The sequence below is a fragment of the Oryctolagus cuniculus genome, chromosome 18 (assembly GCF_964237555.1).
Source record: "Oryctolagus cuniculus chromosome 18, mOryCun1.1, whole genome shotgun sequence".
Lineage (NCBI taxonomy): Eukaryota > Metazoa > Chordata > Mammalia > Lagomorpha > Leporidae > Oryctolagus > Oryctolagus cuniculus.
In genome coordinates, this window is record NC_091449.1 from 48,955,115 (window position 1) to 48,974,870 (window position 19,756).

The 19,756-nt window shown below is 49.8% G+C and overlaps 1 long non-coding RNA gene and 1 pseudogene across 1 annotated transcript; both read right to left on the reverse strand.

Annotated features, from left to right (window-relative positions):
- Window positions 1-459: 459 nt before the first annotated feature.
- Window positions 460-10,105, reverse strand: LOC127491321 (uncharacterized). Its single transcript, XR_007919950.2, has 3 exons — window positions 6,307-10,105; window positions 5,581-5,760; window positions 460-4,437 (listed from the first exon to the last, which is right to left on the reverse strand). It is a non-coding gene; the product is annotated as an uncharacterized lncRNA (long non-coding RNA).
- An 8,697-nt stretch (window positions 10,106-18,802) lies between these two features.
- LOC138843105 (serine/threonine-protein kinase VRK3-like) overlaps window positions 18,803-19,756 on the reverse strand; it is a 99,741-nt pseudogene continuing 98,787 nt past the window's right edge.

A 19,756-nucleotide genomic window follows, 5' to 3' on the forward strand; every position in this document is an offset into this window, starting at 1 on the left:
TATAGTATAATGCCCATGTTATACAAGGGCACTTCAAATGGTTCATGGAAAAATGGATTTAAAAAGTAAATTTATGGCCGGTGCCACGGCTCAATAGGCTAATCTTCTGCCTACAGCACCGGCATACCAGGTTCTAGTCCTGGTCAGGGCGCCAGATTCTGTCCCGGTTACTCCTCTTCCTGTCCAGCTCTCTGCTGTGGCCCACAAGTGCAGTGGAGGATGGCCCAAGTCCTCGGGCCTTGCACCCGCATGGGAGACCAGGAGAAGCACCTGGCTCCTGCCTTTGGATCAGCACAGTGCACTAGCCACAGCGTGCCGGCCGCAACGGCCATTGGGGGGTGAACCAACGGAAAAGGAAGACCTTTCTCTCTGTCTCTCTCTCTCACTGTCCACTCTGCCTGTCAAAAAAATAAATAAATAAAAATAAATAAATAAATAAAAAGTAAATTTATTTCGGTGCAAAACATTTTTGAAATCCATCCACAGTTATTTCATTACATGAATTTTCATGAACTTTTTGAAGAACGCTCGTATATTGACAACTCACACATGCACACACACACACACACATATATATGAAGAATATGAAGGAAATACACAAAAAATGTTTCACTTGTATCTATCTGTGTGTATTTGAATGATGGGAAATTTTTTTTTTTTTTTTTTTTTTGGACAGGCAGAGTGGATAGTGAGAGAGAGAGACAGAGAGAAAGGTCTTCCTTTTGCCGTTGGTTCACCCTCCAATGGCCGCCACGGCTGGCGCGCTGCGGCCGGCACAACACGCTGATCCGATGGCAGGAGCCAGGTGCTTCCTCCTGGTCTCCCATGGGGTGCAGGGCCCAAGCACTTGGGCCATCCTCCACTGCACTCCCGGGCCATAGCAGAGAGCTGGCCTGGAAGAGGGGCAACCGGGACAGAATCCAGTGCCCCGACCGGGACTAGAACCCGGTGTGCTGGCGCCGCTAGGTGGAGGATTAGCCTATTGAGCCACGGCGCCAGCCGGGAAATCTTTTTTTTAATGCCTCCATATGGCCAAAAATTTCTTTCATGGACATATGTCTTAGTCCATTTTGTACTGCTGTAATAGAATGCCTGAGGCTGAGTAACTTACAAAACAGAGGTTTGTTTGGCCCACAGTTCTAGTGGCTGGAGGGTTCAAACAGCTTGGGGCCAGCTTCCTGGCAAGGCCCCCACAGCTGTATCACAGCATGGAGGAGGGGCAGAAATAGAGCCCTCCACATGCAGGAAGCAGCCTGTGTACCAGCAAGGAAGCAAGGGCCCAGGGAGGCGCCAGGCTCACTCCTGTAACAACCCAGTCTTGCAGGAACCAACCTACTCCTAGTAGTGCTGACCCACACCTACAAGACTGCATTAATTCCTTCATGAGAGTGCAGCATTAATTCCTTCCTGTAGGTCTCACCTCGTAAAGATTCTGCCCTCGCAGCACGGCCACCCTATGGAGGAGCTGCCAGCATGTGCATCTTGGGAGATAAGCTGAAACTCCAGCCACACACATTGCCTATTGCCTGACACTGAGAAAATGCATTTTGCACGTCATGAAATAATTTGATAGAAAGAAATAATAACGTTGGGTTCTAAGACTCTTCTTCCGTTGAAAACGTGCACCCAATCAGCCAATCAGGGAACTGCCTGCCAGCTGCTCAGAGGGTCACTGTGACAAAGTACAAAGCACAGGGACTAACGGTGGGCGTTTGCAACAGATGAGACACTCCTTGGGTCTCCCACACCTTCTATCAGAGCGTCTGGTTTCGTGTGCATCCCGTAACAGAATGCCCAGGACTGAGTCCTGACTTCACTTCCTAGTCCAGCTGCCGGATGACTTAAGTGCCCAAATCCCCACCACCCACACGGGAGACCTGGACTGAGTTCCAGCCTCCCAGCTGCAGCCCAGTTCTGGCTGTTGTGGGCATGTGGACTGAACCAGTCAGTGAAAGATATATCTCTCTCCATCTCTCTCTGTCTCTCTTTCTCTACTTTTCAAACAAACCTTTACTGCACCATAACAAATGCACACATACATTTATAAATAAAGCAATGAGGCAGGGACTAGACGTTGAGTGGCTCTGGGCTGGGCATGGCCCCATCTGGTGGGAAAGCCTCCATCCTCTGCCTGGTGTCACTCACACCCTCGCCCTCAGAGCCGCACTGAGACCCACAGAGACCTGGAAGGTAGGAATGTGTTCTCACCTGCAAAGAGTTGGTATATGGAAGCCAATGACTCTAGTCCTTTACCATCTTTAACTCACTTGATTCTCAAGAATTGAAACCACTACTAGGTCCATTTTACAGATGAGGAATTCAGGGCCGTTTGGCTAAGGTCATTTCCAAAAGTGATAGAACCCGATGGATGCCCACGCCGACTAGAAGATGCATCAGTTTCCTGTCCCTGAGATGCCTGGCTGCCTCACCCCGCAGGAAGGACGATTCTTTGACCCTAACATGTTCTCCACGCAGAACAGCAAAGAGCACTGGGAAGTAGAGAGTGAATTTCTGTAGCTCTCCCGTCTCAGGGGGCGCTGACTGACCAGGCTTTGGTGTCACCAGAAACGTGGCCTCAGCTTGTGCACAGGCTCCAGCCGTGCCCGTCAGCACCGGCCCCTCCACTTCCGGGCAACGAGAAAGCACGGAAGTGAAGGAGGGCGCATCCTGGTGAAAGCCCCAACAGCCCCACTGCGACGACTTCCGGGACGAGATCAGGGGGCGCAAACCCAGTGGGGAGCGCAAAAGCTCATTCCGGGCTGATGTCTTCCACTGTCGCCAGCCAGCACATGTGTGACCCCAGTGCCCTGGCGAGGTGCTTTCCCTCTCTTACCTAACTGCCTTAGAAAGATTTCCTATTTATTAAGATTAAAAAAAGAAAACTTACAAGACCTTACATGAAATTAAGAACTCATTAATTTCTATCCATTAGGTTGTTTAATTTCTTGCCCCCAAAATGAGATTTTCCCTTTGACTTTTGCAATTACGGCAACAGTATGAACACTCAAAGTGTGCGCAAAAGATCAATACATCTTCTGAAATGAAGAATTCGACTTCATGCTCTAACTGCCTTCACTAAACAGTGTTTCCATTCACTTGCCTCCTTTGTTGAAATGGAGGGGAGAGGCAAACATGACAGCTGGGGAATTAGGACTGGGTAATGTACTACTGCCAGGACAAGGGAGGCGCAGTGGCCAGGATGGTCCTTTGAGACAGGAGAACCCAAATCCTGGGGAGTGGATACAGCTTGTTCCATGCCACACAGCCACTCTGTGGTCCAGCTAGGGCTCCACACCACAAACCCTTAACCACTAGGCTCGTAACGCCTCAGGCTGAAATCATATCCGTAAAAGGGCTTGCAGCATTGGACCACAAGCTTATTGAGGGCAGGGACTGTGCATCTTCCCAGTGCTTACGGCACTTGGAGGGACTCGGTAGACATCTTTTAAGCAGAAATGAATGGTTTCCAGTATCATTTTAGTGGGATTCTGAAAACAATTCTAGAATGATCTATTTTAAAACAGTTTATTTGCATCTTAAATAAATGCCTATATGGTCAAGTCCCATAAGGGCCGTATGCATGAGTTTTCTAAACAAAAGATGTTGCATGCCGTGATAATTAATCAGTTGGCATTGACTGAAGCTCTTAATGAAATGAAGCATGAACTGTTTGAGAAAGCAATTGAAAGCTATCATACATGCCATGAATCATCTCTCACATGCACATTTATTAAATCAGAATTCATAACTTTGATCTTTTATCTAACAGGTTTGCTAGCCTTTCGAGACTCGATTGGTGGATAAAAAAGACAGATGTTTCCAGAGCTAAATTGAAGGGAAGTGGGACAAGAAACCAGTCAGACATCAATTAAACAGAGCAGGCAGCCAAATGCCCTTACTCAAGTGTTTGGGTTTTATGCTACCATCGTGATATAAAATTCAAAGAAATTTTTGCGAGTAAAGAGGAACTGAAGAAGGATGCAATGCCAAAGGTTCCCAGGCACATGTTGTGGTGGTGCAGGAGGCAATGACGGATTGGGAGCTTCTGGGATGACTGTCATTCAGGGAAACTTCAGACAAGCAAGAGTCAGATGCATGGAAACCCTGTTTTTACTTCCTCAGGGTGCCAGGCAGCTGAAAGGGGATCAGAATCCTCTCCTGGTTTCGAGCTCTTCAAAGGCACCTGTGCCTTTTAGTTGAAGCAAATATATATCACATCAATGTCACATCCCACGACTATTGTCCCAGGCACCTCTTTGGGTGATCAAATGAAAGTGGATTGGGAAGCGTATGAAGATGTTTAGCTCCTTTGACGGCTGGCGGCTGTAAATTGGTGGATCAAGGTGACATTGTCCCCACAGCTCACGATTGCGCCACTTCTTAGAGTCTCATATTCATGAAAGCAGACCTGGAATTCTTACAGGGAGCCCTCTTGTGCTGAAAGTAAAGGAGACTTCCCTTTTTAATGGCTTTGACACAATGTGGCCATTCTCCAAATCCTTTCAAGCCCACCCTTTGCCAACCAGAATCATAATCCAGCTGCCGACTGACAGTCCCACTGGACATTCCAGTACTTTCTTTGTACAGAACACACATCTACCTCATGACTTTTCTCCAACATTATCTAATTAGATCACTGCACTACATCACTAGGACCATCACCAGAGTGTGACGCATTTAGAGAAAATTAACCATCTCCATCATCATATGTAATATTAACACCTCCTCTCTTTCACCTATGTTAGGCAAAGGACATTGGATTTCAAAACCATAAGCAAGTAGAAGAAAATATGCATGACTTGAGACAGGTAAAAACTACTAATGAAAACAATCAACGCGTGCTGCCAACCTCTCTTGCAATCAAACTGGAAAACTAGGTGTCCTACATGGTCCACAATTGGTGTCTACTTCTGTGCTCAATTGGGACGGGAGTGGAGGAGGGGCTACAAATCCCAGCATCATTTCTCTAGCTCAGCAGTTCTCACACTGGACTATGCCTCACAACCATCCAATTGCTGGGTCCCACTCCAGAATTTCTGACTCAGTAGGTCTGGGGTGGATCTCAAGATTTTGCATTTGTGGGGCTGGCGCTGTGGTGCAGCAGGTTAAAGCCCTGGCCTGAAGCGCTGGCATCCCATATGGGCACTGGACTGGTTCTAGTCCTGGCTGCTCCACTTCCGATCCAGCTCTCTGCTATGGCCTGGGAAAGCAGTAGAAGATGGCCCAAGTCCTTGGGCTCCTGCACCCATGTGGGACACCCAGAAGAAGCTCCTGGCTCGGATTGGCACAGCTCCAGCCGTTGCGGCTAACTAGGAAGTGAACCAGTGGATGGAAGACCTCTCTCTCTGTTTCTAGCTCTCTCTGTAACTGTCTTTCAAATAAATAAAATAAATATTTTTAAAAAAAAAGATTTTGCATCCGTAACAAGCTCCTAATGGATACTGATGTTGCTCGCCCAGGGTCCACATTTTAAGGATTATGACTGCAGGCAAAGTAAACTTCACTGGCCGAGCCATGCTGCTTTCTACAAGGCAGAATGGATGCGCTGGAACTCATGGGCCCTGCGGCACGTGTTCTTACCTGATGTCAGCATCTCCACACCATCACAGTTCATTGTATTTTATACCCTTCCATTGTTATCTGCAACAACACGCCAGCCCTCAAGTTCATTAGTATTTGTCGTGAGACAGGGATTCAGGCTCACGTCAAAAGTATCATCAATGTAGAATGGAGAGAAGATCCTTCAAACTCATCACTTCCCTAGGCCCCAGAGGAAATTGACATCAGAGAGTCTCAAACACTTATCTGAATCTATGAAGCAGAGGCGGAACTAAAACCCAAGGCTGCTACACACACTTCAAGCCCTTCCCTCTACCTCCACCCAACCACTGCCCCTGGGAAGGTGTTTGAACTATCCTGCTGATTCTAGCAGAGTGAATTTCCATTTATAAGAATTTCCATTTATAAGACTGTTCTTTCCCTGGTCCAGGTCCTCCTTTGTCTCAGGCCTGGTGAGCTACACATGCGCACCTGCTGGGGAGTGAGCCAAGGATGACAATGACAATGCTCACTTCAGAGACTTCGACCTATTGCTCTGGGGTGGAACGAGGCATATACATTTTTTAAGACTTCGTAGTGATTGAACATGTAGTTGGGCTTGAGAACCACTACCTTGACCACAAGGCTCTCAAAGGTAGAATATCCCTTCCCTACTCTTTTAGTAGCAAGGCCCTAGGAGATGCTTAGGAAACACATGTTGAGTGAAACACCAGAACTGTGCTTCTAAAAAAAAAAAAAAAAACAGACCAGCACCATCACCATCCCCTGGGAGCTTGTTAGAAAGGCATCTCCTTGGTCCGCATCCAGATGTACTGACTCAGAGACTCCGGGGGCGGGGCCAGCGATCTGTGTGCTAACAAACCCACTAGAACTCTGGATAATTCCAACAGATGCTCTCACTGAGACTGTCTACAACAGAAGAGCAAAATAAATGTATGGTAGAATTTAGAAATGTAAAATGTGAGGAATGGAGGAACCCAGCGCCATTAGACCAGGCTGGGTCCAAGGGGTCACCACTCATGTAAGAGAGCAAGGTTGGGGACAGCAAGCAACTTGTAGGAGAGCAGAAGGCCATCACTGAGGCAAGTTCACGTCCTTCGAGCCTCATGAGAGAGCTGTGGATGAAATACTGCAGGTAAAAGATGCAGATGGCCAACGTGAGCTCCCGGAGAACACATGGACTTAGAAACTCCCCACAGCCCTGACATACTAGCCCTAAACTCTGGAGCAAAGAGCTTAGGTTTTCTGAACTTTCTTAAAGTAAGCAGCATAGCTGCTTAGCAAGGTTGTAATAAAGTTTTTCCCATCAAGCATGGTGCCTGGAAATGAGTGGAGCTCAAACTTGAGAGCTGTAATGAGGGTTTCAGAAGATGAAACATGGCCTCAAGCCCACTGTCCTCATGCGACAGTAAAGGGAGCTGGAGAGTGACTGTCCCACTAAATTACAAGAGAGAAGGTGGCCCCTTTTCAGTGAGGAAAGCATAGGTGATGGCTGTGTCTTCTGGATACTTCCTATGTGTGGTGGTTGGGTTCCCAGGCTAGCCCACGAAACCAGTTTGATTTTGATTCTGTCTGAATTCAGGTCCACAGCCCTGAGAGGCATAAACCACAGGGCCAGGAAAGAGCAGAATGTGGCACATGCTCCACAGAATCACTGGTGCCTCTTCAGGCCCAGGTCAAGGCCACCTGCACCATTGAAAAAGGAAATGGAGCAGGTCATGAACCTTCCCCAGCCTGCTGTGCACCCAACCTCCACTCCCAAGAAAGCTGAACTTGGCCAGCAGCCGACAGAACCACAGACATTTCTTTGGAGCACTGTCTTTGAAAAAAAAGTAAAGGAACTCCACCCAAAGTGATTAACTTAAAAGATACAGAAGCCACAAGAGCTCTCTGCCTTCATTTCAGAAGGCAGTTCTTTGAACACAAGCACACGGTGCAGGTGGACACATTTCAATGATGGGTGAATGTGGGCCTCATCCCACCATTCACAGGTCCCCTACCTGGAGAAAGGCACATCACCCAGGTGCATCCCATGTGCTAGGCAGGAGAAGAGCCACTGTCCCATGGTTGACCACTGTTTATTTAGTCATTAATTAATAAGCAGTCATTGTGTGCCATGCTTGGAGCTTAGTACTGAAGAAAAAGGAGGAATAATGGGAGGGCGGGGACTCTATCCAGCCCTTAAGGGATCTACTGACTATCTTGTTAAACCAAATTCCCTTCACTTAATCCCTACAGTGACCCCATTAGGCAGGGGGCTGGCATTGTGGCTCAGCAGGTTAATCTGCCACTTGTGTCACTAGCATCCCATAGCAGAGTGCCAGTTCCTCTTCTGACCCAGCTCCCTGCTAATGCACCTTGGAAGGCAGCAGAAAATGGTCTAAGAACTTAGGCCTCTACCACCCATGTGGAAGATCTGAATGGAGTTTTTGGCTCCTGGTTCCTGGGCCTGGCCCAGCCCAGTCTGTTGTAGCTATTTGGGGAGTGAGCCAGCAGACAGAAGATCTCTACTTCCCTCTCTGTTGCTGTCTTTCAAATAAATAAATAAACTTTTTAAAATCACTATTAGTTGGGCACTGTTATCATTTCCATTCTATGGATAAGAAAAGTATGATTCAAAGGAAAAGAAAAAAAACCCTGATGAGGAAGTGGCACAGCTGAGATTTGAACCCAGAGATTCCTGTCGCCAGTGACAATGCTAATGCCATATATACTGAGGGCGAGGGACAAGGCCTTCCTCCTATTTCTAAATGGCAGGATTTCCATATGTAAAACCACTGACTCAATGGGTTACATTTGTGAGTCTCCTCTGTCCCCATCTACAAGGTTCAAGGTGAACACACTCACAGCTCTTGAATGCTAAAACCAATTATTCCAATCCTGTCTCTGACAGATCAAAAACTGAGACTCAGAGAGGCAGAAGAGACTGCCCACAGTCACACAGCAAAACAACGACAGAACAAGAATGTCTTAGTCCATTTTTTCCTGCTGCAGCAGAATACACCAACTGGGGATCCATAAAAGAGAGAACTTGGGGCAGGCATTGTAATGCCATGGGTTAAGCTACCTCGTGGAACACCATCTCCCTTATCCCAGTGTAGGTTTAAGTCCTGACTCCTCTGCTTCTGACCCAGCTTCCTATACTGATGCACCTGGGAAAGCAGCAGACGATGGCCTAAGTACTCGGACCCTGCCGCCCACACGGGAGACCCAGAAAAGGGTTTCAGGCTCTTGGCTTCTACTTGGACCAGTTCCAACTATTGTAGACACTTGGAGAGTGAACCAGCAGATGGAAGATCTCTCTCTCTCTCTCTCTCCCCTCTCTGTCTCCCTCTCTCCCTCCCCCTCCCTGTCAGTCTTTCAAATAAATGAATATATTTTTCAAAGATTTATTTATTTACTTGTAAGGCAGAGTTACAGAGAGGCAGAGGTAGAGAGAGACAAAGAGGTCTTCCATCCTATAGTTCACTCCCCAAATGGCCGCAATGGCCAGAGCTGGGCTGATCTGATCCCAGGAGCCAGGAGCGTCTTCTGGGTCTCCCATGTGGGTGCAGGGGCCCAAGAACTTGGGCCATCTTCTGTTGCCTTCCCAGGCCATAGCAGAGAGCTGGGTGGGAAGTGGAGCAGCTGGGACTCGAACCAGGAACCTATATGGGCTGCTGGCACTGCAGGCAGTGGCTTTACACACTATGCCACAGCACTGACCCCCAATAAATATTTTTTAAAAACATTGCTCACTGGCCTAGAGGCTGGAAAGTCCAACATCACTTCAGCATTTGACAAGGGCCATCTTGAAGCATTGTAACACGGCAGGCGCAGGCACCTGGGAGTCACAGAGCTCACTCCGGTAACAAAGCCGCTGGAGGTAACTAACCCAGTCCCTCGGTAACAAGATTCAGGAGGGAGGCACTGCACAACCTGATCCCCTTTCAAGGTCTCGCTCCCTCTATCATCACAGTGGCAATCACATTGCAACCTGAGTTTTGGAAGGGACACTGAAGCCCTAGCACAGGACTGGACAGTGAGCTGTGCTGATGCTGACAACTTCCTGTTTTTCAGAGCTGAGATGTAAACACGCACCCAAACACCTTTAATAATGCCGTTTTCCATTCTAGGGAAGAAAGAGTAGGGAAAGAGGGGACGCTATCTTCCACCTCCAGCTGGGGAGCGAGCACGTGCTCTCCCTAGGGAACGCAGAAAAGCCTCACCCAGTAGCAGAACTCAGCTCTCAGGGCAGGCAGAGGCCCAGGGGCTCGGCGAAGCCCAGCACATAAAGCTGAGTTCGTTCCCCAGCCACAGACAGAGGACGAGGGGAAGAATGCTGACAATCAGCTGCCACCTCGGCACACGTGTTTGGAGTTCGCTTGTAATTAGTCTGCGTTCATAGCGCTGTGTAGGCAGAGCATCTGCAGCCACGGAAACTCAGAACCAACATGCTTGCTTCAAGTGACACATCTACAGGAACCATATGCCAAGTGACAGAGCCGAGTCCCGCCCTCCCCGGTGGGAACGTGGGCCCTGTCCCCACACGCTTATACCCCGGCACGGGCCCTGTCTCCACATGCTTACACCCCGGCACGGGCCCTGTCTCCACACGCTTACACCCCGGCACGGCCCTGTCTCCACACGCTTCCACCCGGCACGGGGCCTTTCCTGCTCCTGTTCCCCTTTCCCCAGGCTCACATCACCTCATCAGCTTCTTGCTTGTCCCTTTGCCATTTGCTAGTGTTGGCCTTCAGGATGCATGACTGGCTTCCTGGGGAGAAGGAGCAACACTGGCCAGGGCATTAGGCGTGGGGAGAAGGACTGCTGCCCTATACTGAAAACACAGCCCTCCCTCTGCATCCGGGGTGGACAGCTTCTATGGCCCTCTATGGATGCTCAAGTCCCTTATGGGAAATGGCAGGGAATTTGCACATAACCAAGGCATATCCTCCTGCACACCGTACATCATCTCTCAATTGCGAACTATGCCCAATGCAATGGAACTGCTATGTACATAGTCATTATTCTACACTGTTCAGCGGATAACAAGAAAAAGGTGTGTACATATTCAGGATAGACAGAGTTTTGGGAGAAAGATACTTTCCAGAGTTATTTGGATTCGGAGATGCGGGCCCCAGAGATGTCTTTCACACCAGAGGAGTGTCAGATGTTTCGCCCACGTGTAGTCCTCCACCAAGTTCCACAAAGCAGACATTCTACTGTCTGCCCCCCTGTGCCATGGGGCCTCCTGACTGAGTTGGAGCTGCCCCTCTAAGACTGAGGTCACAGAACCACCTTCTTTCAAGTAGTAAACATACCAGTAAGTAAACATCGAAGTACCTGGGATTCATACTTTCCAAATCATATGTTTATCAGCTATATAATCTGAATGAAGTGAAAACTGTCAATGTTTGACTTTGAATTTTACCCAGCAATTTTGCCTTCATGCTGACAACCCTTTGGGAAAATCTAAAATCAACATTAATCTGCCCTGGCTGGATTTCCATGGAGGACCAATCCCAAGCATCCGCTTCTCCGTTCTGGAAGGCTCAGCAAAGCTCTTTGGGTGGGGGTCCCAGAGGCTTCACCCCCATGCAGGTCCGTACATCAGAGGTGAGTTCCTCTCATCTTGATGGAGCACCACCTACCTGACTCTTTGTCTGCACACCAATTCCACTGCCTCTGTGTAGCCAGACCCCAGGGACCCTTATGCAAAATGTTGCTGAGCATGTATGAAATTGACATTTGTACACATATGAAACATCTAATTTAATTCTGAACATATCAAGCAATACAACTAAAAATGGCCCCCAGCATACCCCAGTGGATATCTATTCATCTGTTTTCTTCCTCTACCTCCATGGCCACTCCAATTCTCAGCACATAGTACATGCTTAATAAATAGCTGTTGGCCACATCCATGAATCAAAACATAAGAACTGGGAGAATTACAGCTGCTTGGCAACTGTATTTTCTTGGATTTTTTTCTCCCCACCATGGCCTAAGACAATAATTCTCAGCCTTGCCATCAAAATGACAGTCACAGGGTTATTTGATGAGTGGAGATGAATTTGTCGGTCAAGAGACAGCAAAATCAACCGGGAAGCTTCGCAAGGATGCTGTGTCTGGCTGCACACTCCAGCCGGTCTGGATGAAGCCTGGCTTTTTTTTGTTTGTTTGTTTGTTTTGTTTTTTGGTTTTTGGTTTTTGGTTTTTTTTTTTGACAGGCAGAGTGGATAGTGAGAGAGAGAGACAAAGAGAAAGGTCTTCCTATTTGCCGTTGGTTCACCCTCCAATGACTGCCACGGCCGGTGCGCTGCGGCCGGCGCACCGCGCTGATCCGAAGGCAGGAGCCAGGTACTTATCCTGGTCTCCCATGGGGTACAGGGCCCAAGCACTTGGGCCATCCTCCACTGCACTCCTGGGTCACAGCAGAGAGCTGGCCTGGAAGAGGGGCAACTGGGAAAGAATCCGGCGCCCCAACCGGGACTAGAACCTGGTGTGCCAGCCCGCTAGGTGGAGGATTAGCCTATTGAGCCGCAGCGCCGGCAGCTTTGTTTCTTACACTGCAGCAGGAGGGGTGGGGGGAATCCTATGGAGGTGGTTCGCACAGTGTGGTCCTGGAAAGGACAGCCCCAGAGCCACCTGGGGACTTACAAGAGATGAGTGTTTAGGCCCTTTGCCAGATTTGTTGAGAAAGAAACACAAGGGAGGAGGAGTGTTCTACCAAGCCCCCAGGTGAGTCTGGCATGCACAATGGCAATGGGGGGGGCACTCATTTCCTGTGTCTCCAGGCACTCTGTGGGAAGATGGGGCAGGATCCCTGCCTTCCATTCAGCACCTCAGATACTGAATCTATGGCTCATGACTGCAGGAGTCATGGCAGCCCCAGGGCATATGTCACCGTTCTCCTGTTCTAAAAATTGCTACATCTGTACATGCACGAGCTAATAAAAACGTCTGCAGCACAGGGTTGAGAGCTTTATTACTCTGTGTCGACTGCCCCAGTCGCTCCAGGCCCTCTCTTCCCAGGCCTGTCACACACTCACTGAGGGCAGGCTGATGCCCTGGCTCATCCCATTTCTGCTCCAAGTTCTGAACCAACCAGATGGCCCAGGAAGCCTTCAGCCCTTTGTGCTGGCTCGGGGGTGCTTCCTTCACACACAGGGTCCCGCCTGGTTCACCTGCTCTCTTCACCCCCAGTCTCCCTCCCTCCATCCTCAGGCCCAGGGAGCCTCTTTCTGGCACTTTCCAAGCCCAGCCCGGTGAACAGACAAAGTCGTACCTGTTCAACCTTGGGCAGAAGCCCCTGGACAGTTCAAGGACTTGCCACAGGGACACAGGGGAGCAGTGGAGTCTCCGCACCTGGCAAGACCAAAGAAATTAAGGCCAAAGACCAACGAAATCCAGGGCCTGCAAGAGTAGTGGCAGTAACTTCCCAATCGGTAAAAGCTGACTATAGGGAGCAGGAAGTGGGGGTCCAGTGCCTCAGCATCACGCAGACCCGCTGCCAGTAGGAGCTGAATGACCTGAGCACATTCTGTGTCCGGGCTGCAGTCTGCACACTGACACAGCGAGAGAAGACATCAGCCCATTGAGGAAGAACTCCAAGACTGGGGAAAATATGTGGCGTAATACTGCCGCTTTCCCAGGCCCTTGCAGTGAAAAGGGAGGGAAGGGGGGCGGGCAATGGCGCGGCCCCTAGGACACCACTCGGGATGCCCACATCTGAGTGCCTGGGTGAAGTCCCGGCTCCACATCCAATTCCAGCTTCCTAAGAAAGTGCAGCAGGTGATGAATCAAGTACTTGTGTCCCTGCCACCCACACAGGAGACCAAGATTGAGTTTCAGGCTCCTGGCTTCAGCCTGGCCCAGCGCGGGCTGTTGCAGACAAGATCCAGGCGTCAACCAGCAGGTGGAAGATTTGTCTGTCTCTGTCTATCTCTCTGCCTTTCAAATGAATAAATAATTTTCAAAAAAATTTATTTAAAAAGTAGGGAGGGATGGAGGCCATTGTCTGGCATCAATAAAAGAGCACACACAGTCTTCCATCCCTCTCTTGGAAACTCATTGTGAGCCCAGTGCAGGACCATCCGGACACACCCCGGGTGGCAGGGCTGAACTCCACATGCGCAGCAGCAGTGTTTGGGGATGGGGCGGCGGTGCTGCTTCCTGCCAGATCACACCTGCCTGTCCTCCAGTCAGTACCTCCCTAGCATACAAGCCCTTCAGCACCCTGTGTCCTCATGAGTGAAAAGGCAGACAACACCCGCCCCGACTGAGCTGTCCTAAGGATTAAATGCATTGACTGGCTTGCAGAACTTAACACAAAGCCTGAGACCCAGCAAATGCTGATTGTGATGAGAAGGCAGGGAGGAGGAGGTGTCAGAATGTTTCCCATTCACCTGCTCACAAACCCCCACCCTCCCACCAGACCCGGCACCTCGCTGGCATTTGGGAAGCGTGCGTGGTTGAATGCACTCATGCAGCAATGCAGGTCTGAAGTTTGAGGTTCCTTGTCTGCCCTGGCCTTTGCCACTCTGGGGTCTTAAGTTCCACTTAGACCTAGCTAGACTCAGTGCACTGCTCACAAGCCCTGCTGGGGGCAGGGCCCGTGTTGGGCTCTCATCTCTTTAGTGCAGGAGCCCCCAGCCTTGGCTTGGCCCCTTCCCCCATTCTTGGAAAGGTTTTCCTCTCCTTCAGGAGTCATCAAGGATCTGCATTGCACTCTTTCTGTCAATCTCTCTAGCCTGTCCCCTTCCCCTGCCAAATGGAAGTAATGATGGCTACCTGGCCAGGTGTTACGAGGAACAGGTAAGCTCCTGTGTCGGCAGCTCAGTGAATGGAGGTCCACCTCCCCTTGTCTTTAACCACACACACCTTTGCATGGACACCAGCTCTCTGGCTTACGTGGCATCCTAACTCTTCTCTTTTGCACCTCCACAGCTTCCCTCCACCCTGCTGTGGGCCCCATGAAGTAATCACAGTGCAGGTCTACCCACGGGAGGCCCCGGCAAGATGGCAGAGGGCTGAAGGAGAACCCAAGAGCGTGTGCCCCAGGACTCGACCTTCCAGCTGCAGAGTATCAGCTCCTGGGGCAACCATGCTGTGTCACCACGGCTTCCTCCAGGTCCTGGCCACCCCCCTCCCCTTGCTGTTCAGGTGTAGGGATGGTGGTGATCTCCCCCAAAGTGCTAACCATCCCAGTTGACTTTTCTCTCAACCCTCCCCAGTATAAACAGACCACTTATTGGCTCTCCCTGGTTCCCCCATTTGAGAGCATCCTCTGTTCTTCCGAGACCCTGCCTTATGGTCCAGGCTCTTCCTCCACCATCCTTCAAAGTGCACCCTTCAGGGCCCACCTGTGCAGGAAGCCTCTACAGAGCAGCCTTAGGGGACGTCCCTGGGCTGACTCCCTGTCCACCATTGGGCCTGTGCCTCCTCTGACTCTCATTGCCAGAGCTCTCTCCATGCACATGACCTTGCCCACCAGCACAAGGGGTGTGGACTCTTTCTGCCTCCTCCCCATGTCTTCTGTGCTCCAGAGAGTTGTAGGATAACAACAGGCATCGCCTGCCTCGCTCACACTCAGGGAGCATCACTTGGCCTCTTCTGTCTTCAACACCAAAGAACTTTCCCAGTCTGTGACTCACAGGAAGGTCTGGCCTGGGGATGCACCTGCCGCACGCCCTATGCCCAGTTTCCCACCACAGGATATTGGGGCTGTAGAGGATGTAAGGGCCACGAGTCCCCAGCCCCACATTTACTGATGGGGATGTGCAGGACCAGACCATCTATGGGACTTGCCCAAAGCCTCCAGGTGAGTTTGCACCAGGAGGAGGCAAACCCAGCCTACTGCCTTCGCGATCCTGTGTGCACCTCACCTAGATCCAGAGCCTCATTCATCTGGGCGTCTGCGTGGACAAGGTTCCCAGTCGCAGGTGAGTGCACAGGTATGTGCTCTGCCTGTCTGGGTTGGGGGGACGAGGAACACCCTGCTGTGTGTGCTGGAGGGTCTGTCGTCCTCACGTTCACGGGCGGGGGGTGAGGAAGACAAGTGAGGCATCCACTCCAGAAAGCAATTTAAGGGGTGTTTACAAAACTCGGGCAGTAAGATGTTATATTTTGGTGCAGTATTTGTTTTAATTCCAAACTAATGCCACAAATCCACAATGAACAAAATACCAATTTGAAACAAAGATAGCATCTCATTTGCACAACTCTGCCTTGTCTGTCTTCCTCTAATCCCAATATTTATTTCAAAAAAACTTTACGTTCAAGAGCAGACATATGGCCTAGTGGTTAAATCACCACTTGGAACACCACATCCCTTATCGGGGAGTGCCTGAGTTCAAGGCTTGGCTCCGCTCCCAATTCCAACTTCCTGCTAATCTGTGAGGACACCAGCGATGGCTCAAGTTCTCAAGACACAGCTACTCACAGGGAAGACTCTGAATTCTGGGCCCCTGGCTTTGGCCTGGCCCAACCCTGACTGTTGTGGGCACTCAGGGATTGAATCAATCATCGACTGAGACCTCGTCCTAGTGCTGGTGCTCTGGGTTCACCTCCCTTGATTCGGGGGCACTTCACAGGGGTAAAACTGGACAGGACCATCCCATTACATCAGAGGAATAACTTCCTGCCATTTTTGAGATGAGGACGCTGAGGTCAAGAGCTGCTGGGTAAGCTGTCACATGATACTTAGTGAATGATGAGAGTGCCGATAAACTGCTGGTACTTAGATAAAGACACCTGCAGGACTGGCCTTGAGATGCAGCATGTTAAGGTGCAGCTTGTGACACAGGCATCCCAAGTGAGCACCAGTTGGAGTCCCAGTTGCTTCACTTCCCATCCAGCTCCCTGCTAATGCACCTGGGAAAGCAGCAGAGGATGGCCCAAGTGCTCAACACCTTGTCACCTACTTGGGAGACCAGGCTCTTGACTTCAGCCTGGACCATCCCTGGCTGTTGCAGCCATTTAGGGAGTGAACCAGTGGATAGAAGATATCTCTCTCTCTCTCTCTCTCTCTCTCTCTCTCTTCTGTTATTCTACCTTTCAAATAAATAAATATTTCTTAAAGACACACCTGTATCTGAATCTCTTTAGTAACAATAATAAAAAGAGACATGTGAGTGAGCCAAATATACTTCCTCTGGCTTGTCAACCCACTTGTTCCCAGATCAAGTGCACTGAGCTTCTGAAATAACAGGTTAGGAGACATAATTGTTACTTTGATAAAAATAAATAAATAAAATCCTGGAATTTGCTAGCTATCAAATAGCATCACCATTACAAGCATTTTGGAAGATCAGACAGCTCACCATGGAATCCAGCCCTGACCTAATTATGCCTCAAAAGTGACCACCTGTAGCTGGATGGAGGTATTTATCAGGGGTCCTTGATGCCATCTGTGTAAATGCATCCCCTTCCATCCTCCCTGTGTGGCCTCCTATTTCAAACAATCCTTCAACCTGGTCAACTTGACTTCAAGACAGTTTACACATCAGCCCTGGGAGGAAACCCTTCCCAGATCCCTCTCCCATGTTTGCGCTGCCTCTTCTGCACTTACTCATTAATTCATCCATCCACTCCCCCAGTAAATGTAGATAGCCCAGCACAGTGAGAGACCCTGAGGATGCAGTGGGAAACCCATGCCCCTGCTGTCCTAGAACCCAGGCCGCTGCTGTCCCTGGGGTGTCTGTGTCTCTCATGCTGGGTGGTTTCACTCTGAACTCCACTGTCCTGTCTCCACCTTGTTCTCCAGAAACTGACCAGAGCCCCTCAAGGCTATGTTCTACTCATCTTTAAATCCCCAAAGTCATACCAGGATCTGGTCCAGAGCAGGTGCTCCATAGAGAAACGCCCCGGCGGGTATTTACAGTATTTACCTCGCACCACAGCTCCCCTTGTCCATCTGATCGTGTGCCCATGGCCCGTGCCCTCTGGATGTTTACACCTTGTCCAAATCCCCATCCGAGGCCTGCAGAGAACAGAGCTGCTGCTCCATCTGAGAGTCAGCTCCCACCAGCTGGGGCAGGGATTTACTCCATAGCTCCAATCAGTGCACATTCTTGAGGCAAGGGTCCAACCAGCAGTTGCAGGGTTTCAAAGGCAGCATGCATGATGGGGCGCTTTTGACTGGAAAGTGAGCAAAGAGCTCTCAGCGACCCACTCTCCTTAACTGCCTAAGGCAAATACCTCCTCCAGTTTTGCCACAGAGGCCATGTGAGTCTTTGCTCTCTGGCCCTCCTATCTTGCTTGCTGATTGCACAGGGGAGGTGAAAAGTCAACACCTGCTGAATGAGGAAGCAAAGGCCCTAGGAGTCCATCTGCCTGGGGCAGTGGGACGATGACAGAGAATTTGTAGCATCAATTACTAATTTACACTCTTGTTCCTAGATTCCTTATATGAATCTGCCGATGATGTCTACCTCAAAATTCCAATGTGCCTCTAAAATCCTAAACGTTAGAGCAAGCACTGTGGCCCAGCAGATGAAGCCATTGTGTGGACACCTGCTGCCCACACTGATTCTGATCTAACTCTCTGCTAATGCACATCCTGGGAGGCCGCAGGTGACAGCTCAAGTACTTGGATCCCTGCCACCCACATGGGAGACCCAGATGGAGCTCCTGACTCCTGGCTTCAGCCTGACCCAGCCCTGGCTGTTGCAGGCATTCGGGGAGTAAACACATGGATGAGAGATATCTCTGTCTCTCTCTTGTGTGTTCTCCCTCTGCCTTTCAACTCAATAAACAAAATTACAAAATAAAATCCTGGGGCTGGTGCTGTGGCACAGTGCCAAGCTGCCATGTAGGCAGAGCCGATATCCCATGTGGGCACCAGTTCATGTCCCGGCTGCTCCACTTTTGATCCATCTCCCTGCTAATGACCTAGGAAAAACAATGGAAAATTGTCCAACTAATTGGGCCCCTGAACCCACGTGGGAGACCTGGATGAACTTCCTGGCTTTGGCTTGGCCCACCCGCCCATTGCAGCCCTTTGGGGAGTGAACCAGGGGATGGAAGATCTCTCTATCTCTCCCCCTCTCTCTTTGTAACTTTGCCTTTCAAATAAATAAATAAATAATATTTAACAATAAAATAAGATACAATTCAATAAAATAAAATCCTAAACTTTGTAATGAATTATGGATCAGCTCAGAGGGGCCAGGTCATACCCATGAGCCCCAAACCAACTACAGGGATTTGCTTTGAGCCTGAACAGCCATTGATATCAAAGAGATATGCAAAGAGTTGCAGGGGATGAATGGTCAGCGGTGACCATTCCTTTCCCTCCGCTGGCCCCAGTCTCCTCCTCCCTGGCCACCTCTTGGAGTCCCAGCCTCCAGTCCAGTCATCTGCTGGATTACAGCCATTTCTAAGTGCTCATTCCCCAAGCTCTCACACTGTATGCCCCAACCTTCACTCATAGGCTGACCTATGAATTCAAGGCCCTTCCCAGTAGCATTCCTCCAACCCCAAACCAGCTGTGCTTCAGAACGTTCCCAAGATTTAAATCTCTAATAAATTCAAGGTCATCTGCAGGCAGACCTGTTTTTTTCTAGTATAATCTTCTTCCAACCCCGGGTATGTAGTCCTCCTCTCTCTCCCTGTTGCTGCCCCATCCCTGTCCTTCAAAGATCTCTCCAACATTAGCTGAAGGCCTACTGTGTGCTTGAGGGAAGAGAACTTAGTGCTTCATTGAGCATGCACCCCATGCCAGGTCTTTATTTGCTCTCCTTGCATGCTGAATCTCATTTCATCCTGTTGGCCAGATATCATTATTATGCCCACTCTGCACTTGAAGCTCCAGGGACAGAGAGGCCAAACGACTTACACAAGGGCCTACAGATAAGGCACATTCATCACTCATATACCAGTGCCGTGGCTTCCCACTATACTCTGCAGTGCCCTACCCACCTGAGCAAATTCTGCCCATCCAGTCACACCACACGTCCATGAGACCACACCTATCTTAGGGCCATGGCGAGAACAAAGATGGTGTCCACGGAAACTGGATAGTCAAAAGCGTGTGATGCAGCCTGTACTCACATTGGCGTGGATGGAACAAGCCGTCAGGACCATGCAGGGTAGAATCCAGGGCTTGGGACTGGGGGGAGCTGTTACCACCATGGCTCTGAAAGGAGAGAGAAAACAGAGTGATGACCAAATCCAGAACTAGACCCAGAGAGGACTGTGTGGTAAGGGCCCT